Consider the following 18,913-nt stretch of genomic DNA (forward strand, 5'->3'; position numbering starts at 1 on the left):
CAAGCAAAACAAAAAACAAAAAAGAGCTCATCACAGAGCTAAGTAACTAATTTTTTAAAAGATTTATTTATTTACTATTTGTACAGTAGTCTGCCCACATGTATGCTTATAGGGCACCAGATCTCATTATAGATGGTTGTGAGCCACCATGTGGTTGCTGAGAATTGAACTCAGGACCTTTAGGAAGAATAGACAGTGCTCTTAACCTCTGAGCCATCTCTCCAGCCCCTAAATGACTAATTTTTTAGATCAAACAAAAAACTCTTTGTGCAGCCAGGTGTGGTGGTGCGTGCCTTTAATGCCAGCACTCGGGAGGCAGAGGATCCCTGTGAGTTCAAGGCTTGCCTAGTTCACAAAGAGAGTACAGGGCAGCCATGACTACACAGGGAAACCCTGTCTCGAAACAACAACAACAACAACAAAAAACCTTTGTGGTGGCACAAGCCTGTAATCTCAGCACTCTGAGGGAGAAACGGGAGGTTCTGGAGTTTAGGGTCATCCTTGGCTACATACTAAATTTGAAGCTAGCCTAAGCTACAAGAGATCCTATCTCAAAAACAAAAACCAAACAAACAAAAGCAAAGCAAAACAAAAACAACAACAACAAAAAAAAACACAGCCAGGCAAAATGGTGCAAACCTTTAATCTCAGTACTCTAGAGTCAGAGGCAGGTGCAACTGTGAGTCTGGTATACGTAGAGAGCTCCAGGCCAACCAGAGCTATGTAGTATGACCCAGGTCAAAGAAACAAAACAGCTGGAGAGGCAGCTCAGCAGTTAAGAGCACTGGCCGCTCTTCCAGAGGGCCCAGGATTGATTCCAGAGGGCCCAGGATTGATTCCCAGTGCCCACATACCAGCTCACTCCAGTTTCAGAGGACCTGGCATCCTCTTCTGGTTTTCAGGCACTGAATGCATGTGGTCCATACACATACACGCAGGCAAAACACCTACACAAGTAAGAAACAAAGTAATAATTAGTATTTTTTAAGAGGAATCTCTCCTCTAGTGGCATACCTGAACATGTCACCTCTACCAACGTCTCCTCAGCAGCCACCTGCCAAGGTCACCCTCAAGCTCCTGCACGGCAAACTGGGTGCGGCTGCTGTCACCACAAAGCCACAGGAAGAGAGAAGCCAAGTGTCAGCACAGAAACCTGTGGAGACATGCCTGGCTGAGTTCTGAGCAGGAAGCCACACTCGGCCAATCACAGGCAGAAAGCAAAAGTCCCTGTGTGTTGACTGAGCATGCTTCAAGGACACTGCTGTGAGATCCAACAGCTCAGAGCCTGTTGGAGAAGGACCTCTCCTCTCTGGCCTCGCCTTTCTCTGGGCTCACTTCTGTCCCTCACCATCACTCTTGGGTGCCTACTATCCCAGGGCTAGCATCTGAGACCCGTCCTCTGACTCCATCCTCCCCTTATTTTTGTTTTCTTTTGTCAGTGGAGCTCACTGATCTTGAGCTTGTGCATTTGTCATGTCTTGGCCTCCTGAGTCATAGAATTACAGGCATGAGCCACTACGCCTGACTGTGCTCTTCTCTGGGACATTGCTGATGCTGTCCCCTCCACTGAGAGTATGTGCCCAGTCTCTTTTTGTTTTGTTGAGACAGGGTTTCCCTGTGTAGCCTTGGCTGTCCTAGACTCGCTTTGTAGGCCAGGCTGGCCTCGAACTCACAGGGATCCACCTGTTTCTGCCTCCCGAGTGCTGGGATTAAAGGCCACCATGCCTGGCCTCAGTCTCTGTCTTCTGACAACCTGCCCACCCATCAAAATCAGCATCTCCCCAGAGAAGGCCCTGCCAAGAAATCCCAAATCTCAGTTGAGTGCAGAAATGAGAAAAGAGGACCCATGTGAGATGTGTAAGGCCCACACCATCGTCACAGAAGCACAGGAGACAGAACAACCAGGGCAGCGGTTCTCCAGGAGGGGCCGTGGACTGCTATGACTGTCCTAAGAGTAGGTCAGGTCAAAAATATGCTACTGATAACACAAAGGCATTATCCGACCACTTCATTTGCTGACACTGGGCACTCAGGGTGCCAGCAACAGTGAATTAAATTGTGCCTTGTATAGATCAAGGCAACGACAATTGAGTCGGCTAGAGATCATTGAAAAGCTGGCTGGAGAGATGGCTCGGTGATTAAGAGCACCACCTGCTCTTCCAGAGGTCCTGAGTTCAATTCCCAGCAACCACACTGTGGCTCACAACCATCTATTATGTGATCTGATGCCCTTTCCTTCAGAAAAAGCACTCATATACAATAGATATATTTTTAAAAAAAGAAAGAAAACCTGGCTTCACTTAAGAATGAAGCTAAGTAGTAAAATTGTCATTTTACTAAATCTCAATCCTTGAATACATATCTATTTTAAGGCCTCTGAGATGGTACAGGAAACTCACACACACCCAAATACCATGCCTGTCCCAAGGAAATGTCCTGGCGTCATTGTTTGAGGTAGGAGTTGAAGTAACAGCTTTGCTTTGTTTTGTATTGTGTAAGACCCTCTCAGGCAGTTCAGCCTGGCCTTGAATTCTCTTTGAAGTTAATCCCCGATGATCCTGCCTCTGCTTCCCAATTGATAGGAACATAGCCTTGTGCCACCACACCTTAGGCATTTTGTTTGTATGTTTGTTTTGTTTTTTGAGGCAGGGCCTGGGGGGTGGGGAGGCTGGAGAGATGGCTCAGTGTTTACGATCACTTACTGCTCTTCCAGAGGTCTTGAGTTCAATTCCCAGCAACCAAATGGTGGCTCACAACCATCTATAATGAGACAGGGCTTCATGCAGCCCAAGCTACCTTTAAATACACTATGTGGCCAAAGATGGCCTTCAACTCCTGATCCTCCTGTCTCTCAAGTGCTGAGATTACAGCCATGTGCCATTGTGCCAGGATTTTTATGGTGCTGAAGACAGAACTCAACAGGCTACGGCTTCACCGACTGAGCCACACCCATACCCCAACTAGCTCTATTTGAAATTACTTATTACTATTTAAAGATTTATTTCTGCTTATATATGTATGAATGTTTGCCTGCATGTATAGGTGCGCACTGCGTGTATGTGTGGGCACCACATGTGTGCAGTGCAGTGCCCCGGAGGCCAGAAGCGTGTTGGATCCCTTGGAACTGGAGTTAGAGATGGCTGTGAGCTGCCATGTGGGTGCTGGGAATTGAACATGGGTCCTCAAGAAGAGCCAGTGCTCTTAACCTCTGATCCCTCTCTCCACCCCAATGCATGTCTTTTTAATGTCAACACATTTCCGTGAACTGTATTAAAGAATCATACTCATTGATATCACTTATTTCTATCAGAAATGTTTCAGAAGCTGTCAAGCCTATGTGATGTGTTAAAGTACACCATTGCAGGATTTAAATTTCAACTTAAAGAACAGAACTCTGTCATCACCAAAAGATACTGTCCACTGTTTCCTTGGAGTGACCAGCTCATTTGATTGTTGTTGAGAGAATAGCTGTCAGATTATCAAAATCTGGAAGTGTGGGATTGAAACACTTGTGTGCGTATGTGTGTGCTTTTCTGAAATGGGGTTTCACTCTGTAGCTTGAATTGGCTTCTGCCACTTGGCTTCAGGGGTGCTTCTTCCTCTGCTTCCCCGGTGGCTGGGGTGACAGATGCAAGCCCCCACAGCCTGCCTGTGAGTCTTTCTTATCAAGTTAAAATGAAGTTCCAGTATTTATTTATTTATTTATTTTTGTTTTGTTTTGTTTTTTCAGACACGGTTGCCCTGTATAGCCTTGGCTGCCCTGGATTCACTTTGTAGACCAGGCTGGCCTCGAAGTCACATCAATCTATTTGCCTCTGCCTCCCGAGTGCTGGGATTAAACGCGTGTGCCACCACCACCGGCCTGAAGTTCCAGTTTTTGAAAAAAGAGAGAGAGAGCACCACACGCTAGGGCGATAGCTCCGGAGATGACCCATGTAAAGCCAGGCAGGTGCGTGACCTGCCTATAACTCCAGCCTCACTGAGGATCCCAGAGCAAGCTGGCTACCCAGATAAGCATGTTGTGGAGCTCTGAGTTTGAGAGACTCTGCCTCAACGAATAAGGGGGAAAAGAGATGGAGGATCGTTCAAACATCAACCTTAAGCCTGCACTCTCGTACACACAGACACACAGACACAAACACACACACACGAATAAAAAGCTAGCTGATAGGCAGTGAGTTGGCTCTGGGGGCAAAGGCACTTAGCTCCTCCGTCTCAGCAGAGCCGGGCGTGGTGGCGCACCCCTTTAATCCCAGGGCTCAGAGAGACAGAAGCAGGCAGCTATCTGTGAGCTTGTGGCCAGCCAGGTCTACAAAGTGAGTCCAGGACAGCCAGGACTACACAGAGAAACCCTGTCTTCAAAACCAAAAAAGATAGATAGACAAAATTTCATTTCATTGGTGGGTTTCAGGGTCTAGATAACAGGTAACTTATATGAGATTTGGATGTGGTTGGAATGATCTGAAAGGCTGTTAGAGTCTCTTTTCCAGGCACATGGTGGCACACGCCTTTAATCCCAGCACTCGGGAAGCAAAGGCGAGTGGATCGTTGTGAGTTCGAGGCCAGCCTAGTCTACAAAGCGAGTCTAGGACAGCCAAGGCTACACAGAGAGACCCTGTCTCAAAAAAGCCAAAAAAAAAAAAAAGAGTATCTTTTCCAACTGTGAATCTGTGTGTGAGGCCAGGGTTTTGTCACATACAATCCAAGAACAATAACCATATGTGCCTTCATGTGTGTGTCACATGTACACACATCCCAACCGAGTGAATGCAAAAGAAGAATCCAGTTCCACCCAGTCCCAAGGAACCTGTCTACTATATTAAGCTATAAACCAATGGAATTCCCCAAAGCATAAAAGGCCTGTTCATATTCTTACCAGTTGTGTTTTGTTCTAGAAAAATAACCCTAATTTCAATGCTTAAAAATAGTATCAGGCAGGCGATGGCGGCGCACCCATTTAATCCCAGAACTCAGGAGGCAAAGGCAGGCAGATGGCTGAGTTTGAGGCCAGCCTGGGCTACAAAGTGAGTTCCAGGACAACCAGAGCTACACAGAGAAACCCTGTCTTGGGAAGGAAAAAAAAAAAAGGTACCAAGGATCAAATTCAGAGACTCATGAAAGCTAGGCAAGTGTTGTACCACTGAGCCACATCCCCAGCTCTAATGAAGTTTTAATTAAGTTTATTTGGGTTGAGTCAGGGTTTCCTAAGTATCCCCAGGTTGGCTTTGAACTCTCTTTGTAGCCCAAGTTGCCCTTGAATTGCTCATGATCCTCTAGCCTTGGCCTCCTGCGTGCTGTTTTTCTAAGTGTGAACTACCACATTCCATACCCTATTGTGTTGCTGTTGCTGCTGTTTTTGAGACAGGGTCCCTACACATAGCCCGGACTATCCTAACTCACTGCGTAGACCAGTAGACCAGGCTGCCCTCAAATTCCCAGTGCTCCATGTACCCACCTCTGCCTCTCAAATGCTGGGATTCAAATATATGTCTTTAATTTTTTTCTTTTAATGTCTCATGTGAATTTTGTGTGTGAGTGCACTCACTCCAGTGTGTGAGCAAGCACACATGTTCTTCTCTGGGGAGGACACGCAGCCCCCTACGTAATCTCAGCATAAGCTCTATCACTGAATGAGCTACACTCCCAGGACAGAACCCTACCAAAGAGTCTTTGGGGTTCTCAGCACTTAATCTTTTTTTTCTTTCCTTTTCCTAGTTTGTTTATTTTGTTTTGTTTTTCAAGAAAGGGTTTTCTCTGTGTAACAACCCTGGCTCTTCTAGAACTCTGTAGACCAGGTTGGCCTTGAACTCACAGAGATCTGTCTGCCTCTGCCTCCCGAGTGCTGGGATGAAGAATCTGCTGAGGAGGCACACCTTTAATCCCGCCACTCAGGAGTCAGAGGCAGGCGGATCTTTGAGTTTGAGGCCAGCCTAGACATAGAGCAAGTTCCAGGGCATCCAGGGATACACAGAGAAAGCCTGTCCTGAAAAACCAAAATAAACTGGGCGGTGGTGGCGCACGCCTTTAGTCCTAGCACTCAGAGGCAGAGGCAGGCAGATCTCTGAGTTGGAGGCCAGCCTGGTCTGCAGAATGAGTTCCAGGACAGCCAAGGCTCTACAGAGAAACCCTGTCTCAGACAGAAAAAAAAAAAAAAAAAAAAAGCAAAGAAAAGAAAGAAAAAAGAAAGACCACAACAAACAAATATAAATAAATGAAAATTAAAAAACAAAACCCAAAACAAACAAACAAAAGAATTAAGAAGATGGCATCGTCTCTTCTGTGCATCCATGAAGGAAAACTCAGGAGTGGGCGTGGAGAATGTATAGGTCTGTAGAGGCCAGAAATAGCCAAAAGGGGGGCTACTAGAACCAGTTTCTTTTTTCTTTACTATTTTCTTTTTAATTTTTTTTTTCCGAGACAGGGTTTCTCTGTGTAGCCTTTGCAGGGTTCAAAAGCAGGGAGTGACACAGGAAGGAGTCACCGACTTTCAGATAGGGGCTCCTGGCAACGGTACCTAGGAGTCCTCGTTTCTCTCTGCTGCCCCCATGAGGGTGCAAATGTACGGGGGTTGCCCCAAACACTGAAACCTCCCCACCCCCACCCCGGAGGCCTCAGGCCTTAAAATTACCGTCACCACGCCGAGCAGCAAACAATACAGAGGGCACATTATGCACTGAGAAAGAGGCCTTGTTGGCGCAAAGGAGACAGCAGTGCTCTGTTCTGAGCAGGCTAGGGGCTGTTCATTTGCCTCAGGCCCGACCCCTCACACCCAGAATCACGTCCTCACCCAAATGCACACACAGGCTCACCCTGGAACAGGCCTTGGGCACTGGCTGTGTCACGCAGCACACAGTTTGAGGAACCTAACAAGTGCCAAGCTTTCCACCTTTCACCCTGTGTCAACATCCACCCTCTGCTACCTGGCTGGGTCCCTAACACAGGCTTTACCACCTGCAGAGCCCTGATGGAGAGCAAGCGACAAGAGACAGCCACACTGGGGACACAGGGGACAAACACCCTGCACGCCCCACCCAGCCCCGCCTGCCTGGGATCACAGGGCACTGAAACCAGCAGCCGCCTAGGCTGGGCCAGACGTGCCTGGACCCACAGAGGGACACAAAGGCTGCCTTGTTGCTTTGCCAAACACTCCCATCTCTGAAGTGGGAGGGAGGGACCCAGGCAACTGGCACCCCTTTCCCTAGCTCCTGGGCTGGACCTGGAGCAAGACCGGACTTTAGCCTTGTAGGCCACTGCCAGGATCCAGAGGGGTGGTCACCCTAACCTGTTAAGGAAACCTGCCAAAGGTGTGCTCCCAGCACAGAAGAGCCCTAGACCCAAAGACTGCCCCTTTCCCTCTGAGACAGGCTCACTTTCCCTTCTTCCCAGCTGTTCCCTCTGCCCGGAGGTCCTTTTGCCCTGGTCTGATGGCATCTCTTTTGGAAAGCCTTCCTGGCCCGCAGCAAGCAAGTGGCTTCTGTCTGTGTGTGCTTGGCCACCAAGTGGGAGCTCCAAACACCCACAGGAGGTTCCCCAGCACAGGAGTCACCTTACTGCCACAGAGCGCCTATGTGGTTAAGAATTAGTCACATCTCAGGTCGAGGTTTGACCAACCCCATAAGGGTAGACAGGAGCATCATACCGCAGGATTGGATGGAAGTCAGCTAGGAGCTGCCAGCACAAGTCACACACCCACTGAGCAGGACAGTCACCAGTCACCTCTACCCTGGTGAGGAGGCAAGAACTGCCCAGAAAGGCTCAAGGAAGCTTTGCCTCTCCACACTCCACACCTTCTGCTGTAGCTGAGTTTCTATTGTCCCTGTGGCTCTGGGAAGCTAAGAACGAGGAGTGGCCGGTGCCTGAAAGCCCAAAAACTGTGTCATTCCAGGCAGAAGGTATCTCAGAATCTTCAGGCACCAGCAACATGTGTGTGTGTGTCTGGGTGTGTGTGTGTGCGCACGCGCGAGTCTTTCTCTTTACAACCAATTTTCTGACCTGTTGGTTAAGTTCTCTGGCTTTTACCCTATGCTTCCAAACCACTACTGATCAGACTCCAACCAGTAGGCACAGGTTGGGCAGCTTTGGTGGCCTCTGCACCCAGGGGATCAGACTGTAGGGCCCTGATACTTAAACAGGCCCTTTGGACAGATCCTTTTCCTCTACAAATTCCATAGCCATTGGCTGTGATCCAAAAATAAGACACAAGCACGTCCCTGCCTTCTGTTGGTGGTCTTTGCACAGAACTGCTGGGGACTTAACAGTTCTCGGATGACATTTTCCGGTATATCAAAGACTTAGGGAGCCGGACATGGTGTCTCAAACCTGAGAAGCAAAGGCACAAGCATCTGTAAAGGCACTACACACACAAGACCATGCCTCAAAGAAATGAAAAAAATTACAGATTGCTGGGATGGCTGGAAAGGTGGTGGCACTTGCTGCCACATCTGACCACCTGAGATGGATCCCTGGGATTCTTAGAGTAGAGAGAAAGGACCAAACTCCTCTGACCCCCATGGTTGTGCTGTGCCACAGGTGCACCCCTCCCCCACCCCAACAATGATACATAAATGCATAAGGAAATAAAGGAAAAACAAACCAAAGTAACAAAAAAACCTAGTTAAGGATGCAGAACTCTGTACTCTAGCACCTTCAGAGGACGCTGTCTCTCCAGAGCCAGCTAATGTACTCAGAACCATGCCCTTGTGAAGGGGAATGGGATGAAAACTAGGCCTCTGTGAAAGAACCACAAATTCCCACCTCACGGCAGAGAGACGGGTGTGTGCACCTGTAGTTGGCAAGGAAGGCACGAGGTTCGATTCAGGCAGCTTCTGTCTGGAAGCGAACTCAGGGATCCTGTCTGAATTGAACCTGTGTGTTCAACCAGTCCTACTGTGTGTACTTTTAAAAATGGGTGACTAGAGCCGGATGGTGATGGTGCACGCCTTTAATCCCAGCATTCGGGAGGCAGCGACAGGCAGATCTTTGGGTGTGAGGCCAGCTTGGTCTACAGAGTGGGTTCCAGGGCAGCCAAGACAACCTTGTCTTTAAAAAAAAAAGTGGGGAGTGGGGTGGGGAGAATGGTTACTAAACTGGGCCTAGAAATGCTTGCCTGTAATTCCAGTCTGAGGCAGAAGGATCTTCAATTCTAGGACATTCTGGGCTACATAGAGAGAGAAAAGAAGGAAGGAAGGAAGGAAGGAAGGAAGAAAGAAAGAAAAGGAAGGAAGGAAGGAAAGAAAAAAGGACAGAATGTAGGCAGTTCATTTGGTAGCGTGCTTCCTTACCTGGCTTAAGCCCATTGTTGGTGGGGCAAGGGCAGGTAAATATTTAAGTTTGAGGTTAGCCTGGTCTACAGAGCAAGTTCCAAGATGGTCAGGGCTACATAGAGAAAGCCTGTCTCAGAAAAACCAAAACCAAACAAACAAACAAAATAATGTCCTGCCAGGCAGTGGTGGCACAGGCCTTTAATCCCAGTACTTGGGAGACAGAGGCAGGTGGATCACTGTGAGTTCAAGGCCAACTTAGTCTACAAAGCGAGTCCATGATAGTCAAGGCTACACAGAGAAACCCTGTCTTGAAAAACGACCACCACCTACTACTACTACTACTACTACTACTACTACTACTACTACTACTACTAATAATAATAATAATAATAATAATAATAATAATAATACCCTGACTTAGATCCTCTATAGAGCAAGCTTGAGGCCAGGTACCCTAGGTTACAGGAAACCTTGAATTAAAAAGAAAGAAAGGTGCTTGGGAGGCAGAAGCAGGTGGGTCGCTGTGAGTTCGAGGCCAGCCTGGTCTACAAAGCAAGTCCAGGATGCCAAGGCTACACAGAGAAACCCTGTCTCAAGGAAAAAAGAAAGAAAGAAAGAGAAAGGAAAGGAAGAAAGAAAATAGATCCCAGGGCTGTCCCATCTAAGTATTTTATGCCTGGTCCTGTTCTATCAAAAGATACAAGGGGCTGGGCATGGTGGTGCACGCCCTTGATCCCAGCACTCGGGAGGCAGAGGCAGGTGGATTGCTGTGAATTGGAGGCCAGCCTGGCCTACAAAAGCAAGTCCAGGACAGCCATCCAGGGCTGTTACACAGAGAAACCCTGTCTTGGAAAAAAAAAAGAAAAGAAAAGATACAAGGGGCTGGAGAGATGGCTCAGGGGTTAAGAGCACTGGCTGCTCTTCCAGAGGTCCTGAGCTCAATTCCCGGCACCCACATGGCAGCTCACAACTGTCTGTAACTCCAGTGCCAGAGGACCCATCACCCTGTCACAGACATACATGCAGGCAAACACCAATGGGAAAAAAAAAGATACAACAACAAATGTGTAGAATTTCTGGTCTCCTCCTAATAAGTCAGATACAGGAGGGCGAGCCATTTATCCCGTCCTGCAAGCCCATCAGGCCCCAGGCTGGGAGGCACAAGTGGTGCAGGTGGCAGCCAGCCTCCTAAGGGAGAATGCGCAGAGTCTCCAGCCTTTGCATCTGTAGGCCTGCTATGCAGAAAAGGCGCCCTCCTCCCTCCCAGGCAACTGCACCCAGTCCTGGCTAGTTTATTTTATTTTATTTTGGTTTTTTTGAGACAGGGTTTCTCTGTGTGTAGCCCTAGCTGTCCTGGACTTGATTTATAGACCAAGCTGGCCTCAAACTCACAGCAATCCTCCTGCCTACCCAGCGTGGCTAGGTTTTTCTTTTTTAAGTGTCTCCTAACTGAACAGCTGTCTTCTAGAAATCCCGGACATTTTGTCCTGCTCATCTTCAAGGGGGGCGTGGGGGGAATGGTCTCTGCAGCCCTTTGGAGAAGCTGGCCGTGGCAAGCTAATTTATTTCTCTCCTGGGTCTCTTCCAGATTGGTTATTTCCTACTCCTTCATTACTTGTCCACCACTGTGTGTCACACGCGCGCGCGCACACACACACACACAACAATGCCAGGCACATAGCCAATGCACAAAAATACATAAGTAAATACATAAATAACATGTAGAAATAGAAAGAAGTTGAGAAAAAGTTAACAAACAGCCAGATGTGGGTTTCTGCCCCTGCCCCCCCCCTCAACACTAGGAAGCAATTTTGTTTCTGTTTTTATGTTTTTGAAACAGGTCCCTCCCGCCTGAAATTTGCTCTTCAGACCAGACTAAAGTCAAACTCAAGTTGCCATGATTCAACCTCCCTAATGCTGGGATCATTGGGTGTGCAGCACCACCATGTTTAACCCCAGGGAGTATCTTTGAAATCCAAGTGGCCCCCTTGCCCAGAATGTGCAGGACTCTAGCCCTAGGCTGGCTCCCTGTCCCATGACCACTGGCACTGTGGTCAGTGTGCAGGACACAGACCTCCCTGCAGCACCGGTCAAAGGCCTGCCTCTTGAGACACTCTCCCTTCCCCACGCCCATCAGAGAGAGGTAGAAATGAATTTCCTTTGCCATAAACTGATTTGGATGAGCACAGTCCCCAGGAAGTCGTTACAGACTCTTGGAGAGCCGTGCAAACAGCAAAGAACGGCCTAACTTATGGGCCTTGAGGTCCCAGATACTCAGCTGTTTCTGATGGCCCTGGACACCTCCAGTCCCCCTAAATCAACTGTGACAGAGTGACCTGGACAGCTGCCCAGCCTTCCTCAGGCTCTACTGGTGCCCTGGCAGGCGCCTTCCAGGTCAGGGGGAGCGCAGGCTGCGAGGAAGCTGGTGACTTCATCCCGGCTGACTCATCAGTCAGTGGCCCTAGAGGGGCTGCAAGGGGAGGCGCCAGCAGTCTTCTCCAGAACAGACCTTTAGGGGGGATCATCACCCTTGCCCTGAACCTCTAAGCGGACCCCAGTTCAGACTAAGCTGCTACTCAGCAATATCATCCAAAAATCCACACAGACTGTCTTTTGGCACAACACTGCCCCAGAGTATCAGCTCTGGTGAAAGATACCAGACACATAAACATGGACTCAGTTTCTCCATCTGAAAAATGGTAACCCTTATCCCCTGGTACTGGGTGGATCTGACAGATGTGAGACAGTCTTGGAAGTTGCTAGGAACGCTGGGTCATCAGGCCCTGTGTCCCAGGATTGAGCCCAGTCATTTTTTGTGGGGGTGGGGGGGCTTTCAAGACAAGGTCTCTCTGCCCTAGCCTTGACTGTCCTGGATTCGCTTTGTAGACCTGGCTAGCCTTGAACTCACAGAGATCCACCTGCCTCTGCCTCCCGAGTGCTGGGATTAAAGGCATGCCCAATCTTTTCGTTGAGCTGTAATGTCCTAGAGGAAGCCCCTTTGGCCTCTGACTCTACCCTTGCCACATCTAGTGTCCTCAGGCTCCCTGGGCTGGCCACTTTCTTTAGGCCAAGGAAGTGTTTTCCAGGGCTGGAGAGATGGCTCAGTGGTTAAGAGCAGTTTCCTCTTCCAGAGAACCCAGGTTCAACTCCCAGCACCCACATGTCAGCTCACAACTGTCTGTAACTCCAGTTCCAGGTGTTCTGACACCCTCACACCAATGCACATAAAATAAAATTTTTTAAAAAGGAACTGTTTCCCCTACACACACCTTTTTTTGTATTTGCTAGTCTGAGTGGGGATTTGTTGTTATTTGTTTTGCTTTACTTTAAGATTTAACTTATTTAGCTTGGTTTTTCCTTTTTTTTTTTTTTTTTTTTTTTTTTTTGGTTTTTCAAGACAGGGTTTCTCTGTGTAGCCTTGGCTGCCCTGGACTCATTTTGCAGACCAGGCTGGCCTCGAACTCACAGTGATCTGCCTGCCTCTGCCGCTCCAGTGCTGGGATTAACGGCATAGGCTGCCACACCGAGCCCTGTTTGCTTATTTTTCAAAACATGTTTTCTCTGTGTAACAGCCCTGGATGTTCTGGACTCATTTTGTAGACTGGGCTGGCCTCAAACTCCCAAGAGATCCACCTGCCTCTGCCTCCCGAGTACTGGGATTGTAATTTATTTTTACTTTACATGCACAGGTGTTTTACCTGCCACGTGTGTCTGTGTGAGGGTGTCAGGTCTCCTGGAACTGGAGTTACAGACAGTTGTGAGCTGCCATGTGGGTGCTGGAAATTGAACCCAGATCTTTTGGAAGAGCAGACAGTGCTCTTAACCACTAAGCCATCTCTCCAGCCCCCAAGAAGCCCTATTTTTAATTTTGTGTGTCCATGCAAGTGAGTACAAGTGCTCAAGGAGGCCAAAAGCATTGGATTCCCCTGAAGCTGGAGTTAGAGGTGGCAGTCAGCCAGCAGCCAAGGGTACTGGGTTAAGAGCACTGACTGCTCTTCCAGTTCAATTCCCAGCAACCACATGGTGGCTCACAACATAAAATAAATACATAAAATAAATACATCTTTTTTTTTAAATCACCTGAAAAATAAATAAATAAATAAAATAAAAACCAGCTGATAGCCAGGCGTGGTGGCGCACGCCTTTAATCCCAGCACTCAGGAGGCAGAGGCAGGCGGATCTCTGTGAGTTTGAGGCTGGCCTGATCTACAAAACAAGTCCAAGATGGTCAAGGTTACACAGAGAAACTCTGTCTCGAAAAAACAAAACAAAACAAAAACAAAAACAAAAAACATCAAGAACAAAAAACAACAAATAAAAATTAGCTGAAGGAAGAGCAAATGCCTGTGTTTGGCTATCTGTACATATGTGTACACATGTGTTACTGAGTGTGCACACAGTGTTAACATCTGTATGGCTATATGAGGCATCCTTGATGTATCTTTGATGTGTACATCTGAGTGCCTAAGTGTACTTGTGTGTAACAGACACAACAGTGTATATACATTGTGTTAGCGCAAGTGTAACCATGACTTGCATGTCGGAGCATGAGAATGGCTGGGCCTATGTGAACCTGGGTGAATGTGAGTAAGTGTGGGTAGCTGTGCGGGAGCCAGAGCTTAGCTGGTGCCCTCCGTGGCCTGCTGCCCAAGTAGGAGCTGAGAGGCCACCTCGGCCAGCCATCAATCAGACTGCCGTCTTCTCCCAATGCAACTTTGAACATACTTGTGCCCGAGGCTCCACCTGCAGGTACCTCACCAGTAAAAGCCACGGTTTTAAGGAAGACCCTCCTGCACCCTGACTATATTCCCCGGGAGGACGACCCTTCAGAAGTCAGCACGGATCTATGTCCTAGGCACACACTGATCCTAAGTCCCCACCTAGCAAACTTCAAGCTGCTTTTCCAAGGGAAGACAGCAGAAATCACATGACCAGTGGATTGTCTAATAAGAGTGTCCTATTCCTGCCCCATACGCTTAACATCAACGGGGTCTTCCCTCCACCTTTCCAGGGGTGGCCTGGACGTGGCTTGGACGTCTTCCCACTGCCAAGGAACCTTAAGCCTGACAAAGCAGCAAAGACAGCACGGGGCTGGGAGGGGCAAGCCCTGAAGAACTAATGCGGGCCAGTATGCTAAGGGTCTTGCCACTCCAAACTGGAGTTATGAGGTACAGTTACTGAACCAAGGGTAAAAAAAAATACCTGGGAGCTAGGATTTGGGGTGTGGAAATGGAGCCTCAGAAATGAAGCTGCTCCTGGGGACTGACTGGCTTAACCTTCCTCTACACCCACACCCCGCTGCCTAGGACCTGGCAAGACAGGGAGACAGACTGGGGGAACCAGGACTCTGTAGACAATAATGCCAACATTCAAGCTCGCCAGGCAGAGAGCAAGTACCTGGATTGTGTTCCTGACTCTTCACATTCTTCCCTACCCCCCCCCCTCTTTGGTTTTCTGAGACAGGGTTTCTCTGTGTAGCCTTTGCTGTCCCGGGACTCACAACCATCTGCCTGCCTCTGCCTCCCGAGTGCTGGGATTAAAGATACATGCCACCATGCCCGGCAACCTGGAACTTTTGATTCGTATGACTTCACCTCCCATGTCCTGGGGTTAAAGGTGTGTGCCACCAAACTCCATCCATTGTGGTGCTGGGGTTGGAATCCAGAGTTTCGTAAATGCAAGCACTAGAACTGAGCTACACCCCAAACCCAGAGCCCACACTTTACACACACACACACAGAGAGAGAGAGAGAGAGAGAGAGAGAGAGAGAGAGAGAGAGAGACACCCCTCACTAAACCTGGGTTCACTAGAAGGAAGAATAGTATGTATTCTTAAGCACCGAGCCATCTCTCCAGACTATCGCTCTGTGTATACATGCCTGTGCTAGCCAGAGGTCCATGTTGGGTGTCTTCCACTACAGCTGTCCACCAAGCCTTGCTTCTTTCTTTCTCTCCTTGAGACACCGTCTCACTGTGTAGCCCTAGAACTCACTGTGTATACCAGACTGGCCTTGAACTCACAGAAATGCGCCTCTGGCTTCCAACTATGGGGATTAAGGGTGTGGGCCACCACACTGGGCCGAAGCTGGGCTTTTTATGTGAGTCCTGGGGTCCTCATTCTTGTCCAGTGAGCACTTTTCACACAAAGCTGTCTATCACTGACCCTGAGCCCACACCTTTTTTTTTCTTTTGGTAGCACTAGGATGTACCCTCGTAGAGGTGCTAAGGCTTGCCCATGGTGCTCTTGATCTATGTACAAAGCCCAAATATTCTGCCAGTTCTTTTTGAGCCATGACACCAGGAATGTTAGCCATGCCCAGCTAGAGTTCCTAGCTTAAGGAGAAATCCTCAACAGTCTATTTGCTCAGTCTCCTGATCCGGCAACCTGTGATCTCTTAAGTACTCCCAGCATGCATCTCGGAGTAAGCACCAGAACCATCCCAGGGTTTACCCATATCTGCAGGTTGACAAGCCGGGCTGAGAATTCTCAGGGTGGAAGTGGGGAACTGCTGAAACAGTCCTGGGAGCCTCTCCTGTGCGTGGTGGGACTTGGGGTCTTTGGGGAAGACAGGATTTCTCTGTGGTAGCCCTCCCTGGCTGTCCTGGAACTCTCTCTGTAGACCAAACTGACCTCAAACTCACGGAGCGAGCCACCTGTTTCTGCATCCTGAGTCACACACACACACACACACAGCCCTTGGGGCCTTAAAGCAGAAAGTGCTCTGAGATTTGGCTACCACTAAACGGGCAGCACTGAATCAAAGATCCGAGTTCCCAGTACACTCCCAGTTAGAATAGGGATGGGAAGGAAAAGACAGGAGTTTCCCACCTCTACTCCCATCTCCCTGAGCCAAGTAAGCACAAGGGTCTGAAAAGACTCACTTCTAGCCAAACTTGAGGTGAAGACGGTTTTTGAAGAGTGGGCAGTGACAGGCCGATGGGCAGGAAGGTGAAGACAAAAACTGACCTTGGCCAGGCTGGCAGCACAGCCAATCTAACAGTCTACACCCCCCACCCCACCCCCCAACTGCGGCAAGCAGCTTGGCAGGGCTGGGCGCCAGCTTCTCGCTCCAAACCAAATTCCCGCCGAGCGTGCTTAATGCAGCAGCGGTGACATTTCTGCCATCAGAGGCAAAAACAGGAACCCGGCCATTTTGATGAGGGACACTAAAAGTGCTAGAGGGAGTCTGAGCAAGTTGGTTCCGACGCCTGCACAATTTATTAACTACAAAAGGCCCAAGGCAAAATGTCTTCAAAGGAAGGTTCCTGACAAGACAGTGCCCTCTAAACCGACTGCCTTGTAAACGTGGGGAAACTGAGGTCACTAGCCGGCTCTGGAAGAGGAAACATTAAGTACTGAGAAAAGCATCCAAGAAGATGTCTTGAGAAATGCACAGGTGGGGCAGTACCAGCCTGGGGAGCCTGAGGGATGACCTAGTAGGTCGCAATGACCCATGCCAAAGGGCTCTGCACACCTGACCCCAGGCCTGATCGCCCTCAGGAGGGCGCTTGCACTGCGTCTCGTGCACCAAGCAGCGACAGGGTTAAGCTTCCTCACCGTACTTGCCGCAGTAAGTGGAAAGGAAAGAAGTGTCAACTCCGTTCTCACCACAGCGGGGCTGTCGGATGGCACCTCCCCCCGCCCCGCACACCCCGCCCGGCCTGCTTCCCCGCCCTCCCCTCGGAACGCGCGCGCACACACACCTCCCACCGCTTTGCCCAAATTATTTTCGATCCCGGGAGACTCCGGATGCCAGACGCGCTCGGCGGCGGCGGCCGTGCCTGATTCATTGCGCCAAAGCTGCAGATGCGACCTCCCGCCTGCGCCCCGTGCCCCGGCCCGCGCTGGGCTGAGCGCGCGCCTTAGAGATGGAAGGGGGGCAATTTGTAGGCGCTTTCCCCTCCCCACAAAAGGCGGGCCCTGTCCCCCCCCCCCAGCGGGGCCAGGTCCCCTGTCTCTAGCTCCCCGGGCTGCGCTAATTAGCTTCCTCCGGGGGCGCCACGCGGCGTGAGGGGCGGCAATTTCCCGGCTGGGCTGCGGGGGAAGCGCTCCTGCCGCCTGGGGAAGGTGAAATGGGAAACTCGATTCAAAGAGACCTCCCCCACCCCTCCCGCCAAGCTCCGTAGAAAACGGGTTTGAAATTCCTCCTCTTTTTTTTTTTTTTTATTTATAGTGCACGGTCACCATGGCAACCGCGGAGGAGGTCACGGTAGCTGGGCCCCCGCGCGTCACCCCGCGCCTCGCCGGCTGCAGGCGCCGGGATTGCGGCCTCTCAGGCGCCGTGGCCCGCGTGGACTCAGCTCCGAGCTCTCCGCCCCCGCTCCGCCCTGCAGACAGCTCAGGCCTCTCCACAGGACTCTGCTTGGTCCCAACCGGGAATATCGCACCTGGGCGCCAGTGCGCTCAGCTATGCTCTGCTCCCCTCCCGCCCACTCCCCGCCTTGGCACGCGGGACTGCGCCATGTAACACGTGCCCATCACCAACCTAGGAACATGTGCGGCTCATGCCGAGGGGCTCACCGCACTTCACAGATGCCCTGGGGAATCGACCTATACTTGGTGCACAACTCTGCAGTCATTGACAAACCGAGGGGCCAGTTATGGCGTCAGGAGCCTAGCCCTACCTAGCTGATTTAGGAGCCCTGTGACCTTGGTCAGGTCCTGGCCTTTATAGGCCTCATCTTGCTCATCATTAAAATGGACCTGTAAGGTTTAAATACTTTCGAACTATGTTAATTGCTTAACGTGGTGCTTGCCTGAAAATCTGTCGTTGGGGTCGTTTTTCTACAGTCTGGAAAAGCTAAGGCAAAGGTTCTGATTAGGAGAGCACGCTCAGCTTGGAGGCTGCGAGAGAATTCGGAGAGCTCTCCAACACCCCGTGCCTAGGTGTCCCGGCGGCTGGTGAGAGGACCCGTGCGGGCAGCACAGGGCCTCCGCATGCCTGGGGCGTGGCGGGCCAGGCCTAGCCGTGGACGATCACCACATCCGCACCCGGAACCCTGGAAACGCGCCCCCCGTGGCGTCTTTTCCCGCCTACTCGCTCCAGCACCAATTGCAACAGGCAGGCCAGCCCTCCGTTGTAGGACTGAGGCCGCACCTGCCCCACCGGATGACGGCCGGGAGCCGGGCGGTGCCCCCCACCGCGCACACTTCCTCCCGGACCCCTGCGCCCCGTCGAGCGCGCAGGGGGAGGGGACCGGGTCACCCCGGCCCCACCAGCTTCCCACAGCTTAAGCTGCCCGCAGCCGGGGAGGCAGGAAGTCTCAGAGCCGGGGCGTGGAGGCGGGGTGGGGGCAGGAAGTTGGGGGTGACTCTCCCAGAGACCCCAGACGGGCCCCGGCGTGGGAGCGGGTTAGGCCGGCGCGTAGGGATTAAGGGCGCCCCCTCCTCTGTAGCCCTAGGGCCATGTGACTCTGGCTGGAGCGCCTCGCAGGGTGAGGGCGAAGGCCGCTACCTCTGACGACCCCCAGCAGCGCACACGAGGAGGGAGGGGCCGCCTTTGTCTACTTTGCCGCAGAGGCAGCCCCCCCCACACAACCCCTCCCCCCGCGCCCCGTCGGCCCTGCACAGCCCGGGTTTTCCATCCGGCCTGGCTCGGCTCGGCAGCTGTCAGGGGACCGAGCTGACCTTCGCGAGCAGGGAGTTTCAA

General features: G+C 50.7%; 1 long non-coding RNA gene across 1 annotated transcript; it reads right to left on the reverse strand.

Annotated features, from left to right (window-relative positions):
- Nucleotides 1-624: 624 nt before the first annotated feature.
- On the reverse strand, nucleotides 625-17,078 carry LOC311596703. Its single transcript, XR_014778938.1, has 2 exons — nucleotides 16,968-17,078; nucleotides 625-947 (listed from the first exon to the last, which is right to left on the reverse strand). It is a non-coding gene; the product is annotated as an uncharacterized lncRNA (long non-coding RNA).
- Nucleotides 17,079-18,913: the final 1,835 nt, after the last annotated feature.

Source organism: Acomys minous (assembly GCF_964271855.1).
Source record: "Acomys minous genome assembly, chromosome: 4".
Taxonomy (NCBI): Eukaryota; Metazoa; Chordata; class Mammalia; order Rodentia; family Muridae; genus Acomys; species Acomys minous.